We start from the raw sequence: 12,543 nt of genomic DNA on the forward strand, positions 1-12,543 counted from the left end.
TTCTCTGTGGTAAAATTGTTTCCTATTGATAGCATTTCTTTTACAGGTACAGGATTATTCTGACTTTGTGTTTCTCCTTGGATCTTTCTAGGTAGTCATCCATTATATCAAAGTTTTAAAGTATTGAGAATTGTTCTTAATATCCTCTTACTGCTTTTCTCTGTAACATCTGTGGTTTTATTTATTTTTTCATTCCATTCCACTTGTGCCTTTTTTTAAAAAATGAATCATCTTTTCAAACATGAAAATTTTGCTTTGTTGATCTGTTCTTTTGTATGTTTTTCTATTTCATGAATTTCTTTTCTCTTAATTTCCTTCCTTTTACATCTGTGGGTCTTTGCTTTATATTAGATCTTAGCTCTATTTTGAGCCTTAATTTTTTTTGAAGGCATTTAATATTGTTTCCTTCCAAGAACTGTATCCCATGAGTTTGATGTGAAAAGTTAAGATGATGAAATCATCTCATTTCAATTATATTTTCTCCTCTGACCCTTAAGTTGATTACAAGTGTTATTAAGTTTCCAAGTGAATGGATTTTTCTAATTATTGCATTGGCTTTGTTTTCTAACTTAATTACATTGTGGTAAAAAAACATTTTTTAAAATAAATAATTAAAAAAAAAACCTACTATAGTCAGACCCTGGTCCTTTGAACTATACTGAGGTCAGTTCTATGTGCCAGTGCGTCAGGCCCAGCAAATGTTCCATGTGTGCCTGAAAGGACTGTGTCTTTTCCAGACATCAGATGCAGTCAAATCCATTAGTTAGTTTAATCTTGATTTTTCTATTTTCTTACTGGGTTTTTTTGGTCTGTTTGATCTACTAATTACTGCCAAATGTATTAAAATCTATGATGATGATGGATTTGACAAGCTTTTCCTTTAATTCTGTCAGTCTGGCTTCATATGAGGCTATACACAAATTTACATGGTATACACAAATTTAGAATCAATGCATCCTCCTGGTGAAGGGAATCATTGATCATTATGCAGCAAATTTCTTATTTCTAATAATGTGTTTTGCCTGAATTCTCCTTTGATATTAATAGAACTATATTTGCCCCCCTTTGGTTACTAACTGCCTGCTATATATTTTCCATAGTTTGGCCTTTGTTCTGTGTGCTTTATATGAGTCTTTTGTAAAGAGTACACAGCTGAAATTTATTTTGTTTTTAAAACATGGTTTTAAATGACTTAATGAGAGAATGAGAGAATTTCGTCCACTTACACTTATTGTGATTAGCCATTTCATTTTATTTCTAACATCACATTTGGAACTTTTTAAAAAAGATTTTATTTATTTATTTATTTATTTATTTATTTGCACAAGCAGGGGGAGAGGCAGAGTGAGAGGGAGAGAGAGAATCTCAAGCAGACTCCGTGCTGAGGGCAGAGCCTGACTCAGGGCTCCATCTCATGACCCTGAGATCCTGACCCAAGCCAAAATCAAGAGACAAAGGCTTAACTGACTGAGCCACCCAGGTGCCCCGTATTTTGAACTTTTGACTCATTCCATTTCACCTGTTCCTGTCCTCCTGTTCCTCTTTTCTTGCCTTCCTTTGGACAGCTTTGTTTTCCTTGGTTTATTCTTTTCCCTTTACTTCTTTTGAAGGTATACATTTGGTCTATTCCATTAGTGTTTGCTCTTTTTAATGTCTATTTGATGACATGACAGGCACTCTATAACCATGGTCTTCTGGACAATACAAGGACCTTGCAAAACTTACCCTCTAGTCTCCTCTTCCAACTTCTAAGCGGTTGTAACTTGGCATTTTAAATCTAGCCTGCTTTATTTTCCCCACAGATTATCTTTGTTTTATATACAGTCATTAGATTGTTTAGATTGTCACATAGTTATCTTGATTCACTATTTCTCTTTGCGGCTCAGACCACACATCTGCAGTCATTTTCCTTCAATTGGAATTACATCCTTCAGAATCCATTTTTTTTTTTAAGATTTTATTTATTTATTTGACAGAGAGCGAGAGAGCACAAGCAGGGGGAACAGTAGAGGGAGAAGCAGGCTCCCCGCCAAGCAGGGAGCCCTAGGCGGGGGATCAATCCCAGGCTCCTGGGATCATGACCTGAGCCGAAGGCAGATGCTTAACCATCTGAACTACCCAGGTGCCCCCAGAATCCATTCAGTGAGGGTCATTTGGTGGTAAACTCTCAGGTTTGACACTTTCCATTGTTTCACTTGGTACAGAATTTTTGGTTATTTATTCAGCACTTTGAGGATATGATTCTGTCTTATGGTTTTCACTGTTAATGTTAAGAGTTTTGCTATTCATTTATCACTTCTCTGTGCATGACACTGTCCCTCCAACTGTCTTTTATAACCTACATGTCTGCTATCTCCTACAGCTAGGTCTTTCTGTGTTTATGTTGCTTGGGGTTTGTTGGGCTTCTTAATCTGAGGGTCAGTGTCTTTCAACAAATTTGGAAAATTTTCCTCATTACTTCTTTGAATGTTGCTTCCTCCCCATTCTATTAGCTCTTCCCAAAATGTTATTCAAGTATATAAACTTGAATTATATTTTCCCTTTCTCAAATATATGTTATGTCTCCTGTTATCTGCTCAGATTTTCAATTTTCTCTTTTATTTCTTTAAATGTATTAAACTTTTTAATTTTTTTTTCCTCCAGTATCTGAAGAAGTCTTTGTAGATCTGTTACCACCTGCCTTCCATTCATTGTTTTTCACTCATAACACCGTCTCCTTGATTCCATGTAATGTCTAATTCCTGTTCGTTTTCTTTAGAGCTTAATTTGGTTGAGAAATATTTGATGCCTGACTTCAGCTGAATTCTTCCAGATGTCACTTGAATCTCCCTTTATCAGTGCCTTGGGTGCAGGGGCAGGAGGAGGAGGAGTCTTACCAAACCGGGACCACTGTAGATTAAATTCTCCACTTGTGGATTTATAGACCACATAGGGACACCTTGCAGTTAAGATTCTCATGGGTGCTCTCTCCACACCCACCCCAAACCCCTACTCAGCTGTTTGAAAGAAAGTATCCTCACTGCTCCCTTCAGTGTGATGGGTTTATTTATTTATCCATCTAGGTGGATTCCTTACTTTTGTATCATTTAAGAGATTATCTAGAGGATTTTTAAAAAATTATATTCAGGGGCGCCTGGGTGGCTCAGTCGTTAGGCATTTGCCTTCGGCTCAGGTCATGATCCCAGGGTCCTGGGATCAGGCCCCACATCGGGCTCCCTGCTCAGCGGGAAGCCTGCTTCTCCCTCTCCCACTCCCCCTGCTCATGTTCCTTCTCTCGCTAAGTCTCTTTCAAATAAATAAATAAATAAATAAATAAATAAATAAATAAATAAATAAATAAAATCTTTAAAAAAAATTATATTCAGCATTTTATTTGCCTTCATTGGAGATTTACTCAGGTTATCTATCCTGACATACTACTAGAAACAGAATTCCTATTTGGTCATTTACTTAAAATCAGACATTCTTCACTTTTTTTTGTGTGTCTAGGAATCTCTCTGAAGCATAATGCTTTTTAATACATAAATATATAGGATTACAAATGAAACCAATTATACTGAAAAAAATTACCAACATTTTAAAAGACACATTTGTGATATAGTGGTAAATGTTCTTCCTCATGCTATAAGTAGCAAGATCTAGTGACAGGTAGACAATCACGGTCATTTCCAAGTAGTGGAAGTATTTTGAGATCTTCATAACAAGTATAATGTGATGGCATATCCGATTTGTATGCATGGCAAAACACCAGGTAAGAGCTAAGACTATTGCAGTTTGTTGTCTATATTTATAATTCAAGAAAAGGCTAAATTTGAGTTAGGGGGTAGTAAAAACAAATAGCATAAGATTTTTCCCCATTCAAGTTCATGAAAATCTTTATTAAAGGGGTTTCCAGTCCAATTCCTGTAGTATATCCAGAGTGAAAGTTCCCCACTGTGTTTAGGTTAAAGGGGAAAATACCTGACGAGTCCTAGGAGGTGTGGCCCTGCCTCCTCCTTTAGCCTCCTCCTGTCCTCGCTCCCTCTTGCTCTGTGATTCAGTCACTCCAGCCATTCAATCCCTTTAGCGTGTCATCTACTCTTTCTGGAAGGTCCCGTCTCCCTCTTTTGCCTGGTTAACTCCCAGACTTCCTTCAGTGTTCAGTGTTGTCTTTCCCCCTCCCCAGTCCTCTCAGGCCAGGTTCCTCACACAGGCTCTGCTGTAGTGCTGTGATGCAGCACTTCCCTAGAGAAAATCAGCACCCGGACCATTATCTGACAAACCTCTTTTTCCCTCCTGGACTGTAAACTCCAGGACAGAGAGCATGACTATCTCTTGTTCACCACTGAATCCCCGGAACCTCGCACAGAGCCCATCAGAAGAAGTGCTCTTCAGTATGGGTTGGATGGAGCCTGAGTGCATTCGGGAAGGGAAATTTGATCCACTCTCATTTTTGAGGAAAATGGCCGGAAGGATTGCATGAGAGACACCTCCTAAGTTACAAAGTGAGTTAGGAACAGAACAGAGACTGTAACCCAGAGTTGGTGGTCCTTCCCATACCAGATGATCTCTCTCCTTCCTCCCCAGGACAAGTACCACTTACCTTAGCTTATTCATGTCCCCACCCTTATTTCCCCCATGGCAGTGTCCACCTCCTCCCTCCAAAGTGTGCCTCACGGGCCTATACTTTCCTGAACCTGTACTCAGACCGGCAATAGTGAACTTTTTCCTCATCTAACCGCTGCACTGACAGCCTCTGAGCAGAAGCTCGCGTGACCAAGGCTGAGAACTTAAAGCCAGGCTCGGTGGAAAGCTTGCCCAAGCTTGGTCAGAGGCCCCTGGCCAAGTGCTTTCCACATCATCCCACCTAATTCTCCCAGTGTTCCTTTTTAAATCAAGAAATATTGTCATTTTTCTGGATCAGAATTACACTCCAGGACTTTATAAACCAAAAGCTTCAACAAAGGGCAAAAAAATGCCACTGTAAAAAGATGAAAAGAATGGAAATGGAAGGACAGCACGTGCCTAGACATTGTTCTCCCCCTCTTCCTCTGCCCATCTTTTTCAAGACTCAGTAGACAGCATCTGCGGGGAGGATGGCTAGGAATCTATGCTGGGGATGGGATACCTGGAGTGACCAGACTGCTCATTTTCAAACATCTGAAATGCTGTTAAAAGTCTTTGTCTTGTTCTTGGAAAGCCCCAAGGGCACAACCAGAACCCAATTTTAGCTCAAACTTCCAAACATAAAATGGGTTGCTTCACAAAGTTAAGTGTTTCCAGCAGGGTGCGTGAACATTTTGTGAAGGCTGTTTATTGAAAATTCTGCTTTTGAAGATTAAAGTTTCTTAAAGCTTGAGATCATGGGATACCCGGTGGTGATTCTTGTACAACAGCGACTCACTTCTCCATCCCTGCTGAGCCCTTGTGAAGAGATCTAGCATCTGATTCTTCTGAAACTGACTAAACTTTTTTCTCTCATAAGACTAATAGTGTATATACATAAGGAGCATAGGCAAGACTAGATAATGGTAGAAATTATTAGAACCAAGAGAAATACATGCCATTCAGGCTACAGACCACTAAATAAATGTTCAAGGAGTCTTGTTACTAATTTTCCAGTAGTTTGTGATCTACCCTGCTTCTACATCATATTGTAGCAATTGGGAAAAAAGGTAAATATATCCAGGAAATCTGGATTTATAAGAGTTGTGTCTTTTCCCTGGAAGTTCATTTCTTTTCTTGTAAATAAATACCTAGTCTACCTAACATAAAACAACCTGGGGAGAGGGCAGAGAAAAACACCAAGAGGTGCCACTGCTGTGACCATCAGCATTAAACAGAGGCTGAGAAGCAATGGAAAAGGCAGATGTACTAGTTCTGAACAAAATGTGTGGAGTAGAGTCTGTTACAAAGGATGTGTGTGCGCATTGGATGTAATTCATGGCTAGTTTTTTGTTTGTTGTTGTTTTTAATTGAGCTCTGTCATCCTATTCTTTTCTGATTTCCACTTCCTTTTCCCTTTTTGCTGAGAAACAAATTTTGTGAAAACAAACCAGGAAATGTGAAATAGAACACAGTAAATAAGCATCCAATATCAAAGAAGCCCAAATGCTGATGGGAACGCTGACAGAGGGTCCTTATTGCGCTGACAACAGATGAATTTCACCTCCTGCCACTTGATCTGTGAAAGTAGGAATGATGATTTTGATTAATTGTCCATCCACGACCTTTCCAGCTGGCCAGCTGACTCAGACACGGTTCTGTTGTGGGAAGTATAAACACAACTATCATCATTTCCTCCTCACATATGTATATTATATCACTGCAACCTCACTATCACCTTTAAGGTAGGAAAATCAGGTGTTACCACCTTCACCTATACCTTTTTTGTGTATCTTCAACAAGTTTTATTTCATTAATACTTGATTAATGAAATGCCATTTTTAGCTCCTGATTTTATTTAATCCTTTTCAATGCCTACTAAATTTTTCTTGATTTAAAAGTAATCTTTCAAATTCAAGTTTTGTCAGAAAGATAGCACATGGCATCAAGCATAGACCATGATATAGCTGGAATACTTAACATGATTGGATTTTTGGCATCATGTGATCATGGTTTTTTGTTTTGTTTTGTTTTGTTTTTTTGCCCTTTATGGTGAATTTATTGATCAGGGTTTTCAAATACTGTACCAGCCTTGTATCCCTGAGTTAAGTTCCACTTGGTCATGATGCATAGGTTTTTTTTTTTTAAGATTTTATTTATTTGACAGAGAGAGACACAGTGAGAGAGGGAACACAAGTAGGGGGAGTGGGAGAAGGAGAAGCAGGCTTCCCAGGGAGCAGGAAGCCCGATGTGGGGCTCGATCCCAGGACCCTGAGATCCTGACCTGAGCCGAAGGCAGACGCTTAACAACTGAGCCACCCAGGCGCCCCAATGCATAGGTATTTTTATATATTGTTGTTGAATTCAATTTACTAACATTTTATTTAAAGTTTTTGCACCTAAAAATATAAAAAATTTGCACCTATATTCATGAGGGATCTTGGTCTGTGGTTCTTTTTTTGTACTGTCTTTGCCTGGTTCTGATGTCAAAGTAATACTGCTTCATAAAATAAATTGGGAAGTGTTCCTTTCCTCTTCTAGTTTTTGGAAGAGATTGTGTAGAATTGATGTGAATTCTTTTTTAAATATTTGGTAGAATTCTCCAGTGAATCCTTCTGGGCCTGGAGGTTTTTCAGGAGGCCATTATGGATTCTATCTTACATGACTACTCAAATTATGCATTTCATATTGGGTAAGTTGTGTCCGTTTGTGTTTTTCCAGGATTGGTCTATTTCATCTAAGTTGTCAAATTTATATACAAAGTTGTACCTACTATTCCCTTATATTCTCTTGATGTCTCCAAATTGGTGTCATTGGCCACTTACATTTAATGTAATTATCATGTTAAGGCTTGAATCTGCCTTTTTACTTTTTGTTTTCTGGCTTGTTGTGTTTTTGTTTCCCCACCTTCCTATGGGTCACACTTTTTTTTTTTTTTTTTAAATTCTATTGGCTCACTGGGGTATGTCTCTCTGTATAGGTCTTTCAGTGGTCACTCTAGGTATTACATTATATATACATGTGACTTCTCAAAATCTACTGAAGTCAACTTTTACCAGTTTGAGAGTAATATGGAAACTTTTTACCCTCCAGCATTTATAGACAGTTGCCTTATTTCCTTTAAATTAATTGAAAACCACAAGAGTGTTATAATTTTTGCTTCAACCATCAAACAATTTGGAAAACTTAAGAGAAAGAAAACCTATTACATTTACCTATATTTTTGCTCTTTCCATGTTCTTTCTTCCTGATATCCCAAGGTTCCATCTTTTACCATTTCCTTTTTGTTTAAATAATTTTAGTCATGATTGTAGGATGGGTCTGCTGTGAAAACTTCTCATAGTTTTCCTTCATGAGAGGAAGGAAGGCTTTCCCCTCCATTTCTGAAGGATATTCTCACTGGATATAGAATTCTGGACTGACAGTTTTCTTCCAGCACTTGGAAAATGTGCCACTTATTCATGGACTCTGCGGTTTCTGATGAGAAACTCATGGCCATTATAATTGTTTTGCCCCTAGAGGCAATGTGTCATTTCCCTTTGACTGCCTTTGCGATGGCTTTCCTTTGGCTTTAGTTTTCAGTTTTACCATTATGGATCTTGGCATGGATTTCTTTGGCTTTATCTTATTTGGGGTTCACTTTGCATTTTGAATCTGTTGGTTTATGTTGCTTTGGCAACTTTAGGAAATTGTCCATTCTTTTTCTTGGAATATTTTCTTCAGTTCCACCTCCCTCTCCTCTCCTAGGACTCCAATGACATGACCGATTTTTTCATTATAGTTCCACACATCTTTTTTTCAGTCTACTTGTTCAGAACAGGTAATTTCTATTGTTCCATCTTCAAGTTCATGGAGTCCTCACTTTGTCCTCTCCATTCTGCTGTTGAATTCACCCACAGAGCTTTTTATTTTGGTTATTTTCTTTTTCACTTCTAAAAATTCCATTGAATTCTTTATAACTCCTCTTTGCTGGGATCTTCTATTTTTCATGTTTCAAGCATGTTTATAATTGCTCACTTAAGTATTTTTTATGATACCTGCTTTAAAATATTTGTCAGGTGGGGATGAGAAAGGTACAGCATCAGTAATATAGTCAATGGTATTGAAGTAGCTTCTATTGAATGGTGACCAATGGTAGCTACACTTGTGAGCATAGTGTAATGTACAGAATTGCCAAATCACTATGTTATACACCTCAAACTATGGAACACTGTGTTTCAACTACAATCCAATACAAAAAATTGAAAATAAATAATTTGTCAGATAATCCTAACATCTGTTGTCATCTCTTAATTCCATTTGAGATCTTCTTGGTTCTTGGTGTGAGGTGATTTTTCACACCTTGGTGTGACGTGAAACCTGGTTGAACATTCTAAGATAAAACGCTGGGCCTTGGCAGGCCTTCTCTGACACCACTCCTGTGAGCGAGAGGGAGCAGTGCTCTTGATTGCCTGGTGGGGGTAGAAGTCCAAGCTCCTCACTGATGACAATCAGGCTGGAAGAAGGGCACCCCATTACTGTTGCACAAGTGGTCCCCACTGGAGTTGCTTTGTAACTACTGATCAAAGTGCTCAAAGTCCTGACTCTCTACTAGAGCTCCTCAGACACCACCCCAGCAGGTAGCAAAAGGGGCACGTCAATACTGTTAGTAGGGGGTGGAAGTCCAGGACCCCCACATGGTCTGACATCATGGAGACGGGGTCATTGCCACCCGCCGGAGACGCAAGTCCCAGATCTGGCCGTCTAGTTCCTAGCTCCTGCGAGGCTTTCCCTGATACTACCAGAGAGGGGGTGGGGAGGAGGTTGAGGCATCTTGTTACATCCAGGCAAGGGGAACACTTCTGGCCCCACTTGGCCTTTGCTGGCAGGAATGGGGGATAGGCTGCGATTTTCTCACATGGTATTTGACTGGAGTAGACCCATCGTTTAAAAGTTAGTTCTGCCTTACTAGGCTGCCCCTTTCCTGGTACATTTGCTACAGTGAACAGGTTTCAGGTGCTCTGACTGTGCCCATTGGCATCTCTAGGTCGCTGGCTTCTCAAATCTGGGATACATGAGGCAAAAAGAAAATCCAAGGAAATCACCACTTGTATTAGCTTCCTCGGGCTGCCATAACAAAATACTGGAGACTGGGGGGCTTAAACAACAGAAACTTATTTTTTCACAGTCCCAGATGCTGAAAGTCCAAGATCAAGGTGTCAGCAGATTTGGTTTCTCATGAGGTCTCTCTCCTTGGCTTTCAGATGGCCACCTGCTTGCCGTGTCCTCACATGGTCTTCCCCGTGCGCATGCACACATACGTTGTCTGGATTTCCTCCATATAAGGACACCAGTCAGACTAGATTGGGGTCCACCCTAAAGACCTTGTTAACTTAATAACCTCTTTAAAGACCTTATCTCCAAATATACCGTACACTTTGAGGTCCAGGGGATTAGGAATTCAACATGTGAATTTCAGGTGGGACACAAGTCCACCCATTATGACACTATGTATCCCTCCTCGGGTCCTGAGATACCTAGTCATCCACTTTTTTCTATCCACTTCCAAAGTCCTCCTACGTGTGTTTTACATATCGTGTCCAGAATTTTAAATTGTACTTAGTGGGAAGAAAAGGCAAAGTCTGCCTACTCCATCTTCTTGGAAACAGAAGTCTCCTCCTTGCATTTTTCTTTATTTTTGTTTCTTTAAGGACTGGTCTACCACGGTTGGTAAGTGGCAGAGCCAGCTATTCTGACTCCTGCATCCTGGGTCTTTATACCACGTCACATTAGTTTCACTTCAAATAAAATGTATAAAAGATACAGACACACAAAATTTCAAAATATACACAAATAGCAAGACTTTTAACAAGCATTAAAGTCCTTGAACAAACCCTTTCACCAACATGGAAGGGGCTTGCAAGTCATCCCTCTGTCCTGCTAAAAAGCAGAACTGAAAAAACCAACATCTCTTCTTAGAGGCAACACAGTAGTGAGGTTGCCGAGCAAACTGCTGTCCCCCAAATTGAAGACTAACAGGTGAATACATAGGACTACCACTTACTGCAAGAGCAGGGCCGAAGGAGGAACATCTGAATTGTAACTGACAAACTGCTGGAGGCCCGTGTGGACAAGTCTTAAAAAATCCAGGGGGACCCCCAAAATTTGTGAGTTTTCTCTCTAGGAACTCAACCTGGTGTTCATAGGTAAAGAGCAGAGAAAAATTCCATGCTCAGGAGAGAAAAAGGAACTGTTTTGAATTACAGCAGAGGACTCTGTTCTCCCTAACAAGACCTGCCCTCTCGGGAGGCACTAACCAGTCTAACCTGCTGGGGTTATATCAGAGCCCAGCTGACCTGGGGAAAGGGAATCATGCCAGCCCTGCTAGATGTTTCCCACCTAAAAGGAGAAAAAAAAAATTAAGATTTTTGATAACAAAAGCCCTACTTTTCCTTCCCACAGCACAGCTGTAGATAAAAATGACCCTTGTTCCCCAATGTGCCTAGGGTACAAACAGGACATAGTCAAGAATTTTTACAGAGAAAACAGGTGGGTTCATCTTGGTAATGAGAACAAAGCCCTACTGGAGTCTTTGAAGCAGTGTGCATGCCCACCTCTGGATACTGTAGTAAGCGGTTCTCAGGGCAATGCAATTTTTCAATTCCCTAGCAAATGTACAATTAACCACAGAGAAAGTCTAGGTAATACACACAAATCACCTTCATATAGAAACTGAAACATTAAAACTCACAGCTCCTCTGCCCCAGGAAATCACTGAGGACTTCCCAGATTTCCCATAGTCTCTTATGAGGCCAAATTGTAACTCACTGTCATGGCCAGACCAGCATTTCACTCAATACAACTTCGAAATTGAGAATTGAGAATGAAGTCAAGCTCCCGGTCGAACTGAGAACTATTAGAGGAACAGCCCATCCAGGGCCAGTGCCATGATCAAAGACTCCACCAGGACTCATGGAGTAACCAGGCTGCTGCCAGAGTCTACTTGGGGCCAGTGGGCCAGGCTCAGTACTGAAGAGCACATAAGTGAAATCCAGCATGTTCTGATTCTGTAACGTGCACCTTGCTTGAGCTCATTCACGGTTATTGAAGGAAGAGGAATTATACCCCAGCAGTGAATCCCACATCAGGAGCCAATCCTGAAATGCAGGGGCACTGTCATCTAACCACCCACCTACCCCTCCCCAGGCTCCCTCAATACTACTTTCCTCTCTCCCTGGGACAGTGACATGCTCAATTGAAAGCTTACATTATTTCCCTGGATGCATTATTACCCTTTTCCTTAGGGGGAATTAGACATGATCCCTCTTCCCCTTCTTCCTTGTTCCCTGAAAACTTTTATGGAAATCATAGGGACGAAAGTAAAAAATATTCCAGAATTCTAGACATGAGCAAATAATAAGGTAAGAGAATCCTGAACCCCAGGGCTTTTGGGTACCCCCAAACTGCTCTGTCCAACTTAGCTCTACAAAAGTTCCCTCCAGGTCTCTACTCGTTCTGCGATGTCTGGGGTCCAAACTTCTCAGCTCTATTCACCTCTGCCCAGTAAATGGTGTATTGCACAGTTCAGGCCAAAATAATGACAATTAAAATAAGAACCTTCCATGAATCCTCTCTTTCTCTTTCACACAATGTCTGATCTAGCAACAATCCCGAGCTCCAGAATCTTCTGGGGAATTTAGCATGACAAATAAAACAAAACCACAGCTTCCTTGGCCTGGCCTCAGTGATTCGATAGGAAAAACATGTCCAATTTAAAAAAAAAAAAAAATCCCCAAGTGATTGTGAAGGGCAGGCGAGTCTGGCTTACCCTGGTTAGTTATGGAAACAGGTACTCTGCTCCACTGCTTGAGCTCTCCTGGTGCCAGGTCAGCCTCGGTTGCTATCATGCAGAGCCAGCTGGCTTGGAAAATGTAGTTGCTTTAACTCCCTGTATTGTTCTCCCATTTAGTACAAAAGGAA

This window comes from Neomonachus schauinslandi, chromosome 10 (assembly GCF_002201575.2).
Source record: "Neomonachus schauinslandi chromosome 10, ASM220157v2, whole genome shotgun sequence".
Classification (NCBI taxonomy): domain Eukaryota; kingdom Metazoa; phylum Chordata; class Mammalia; order Carnivora; family Phocidae; genus Neomonachus; species Neomonachus schauinslandi.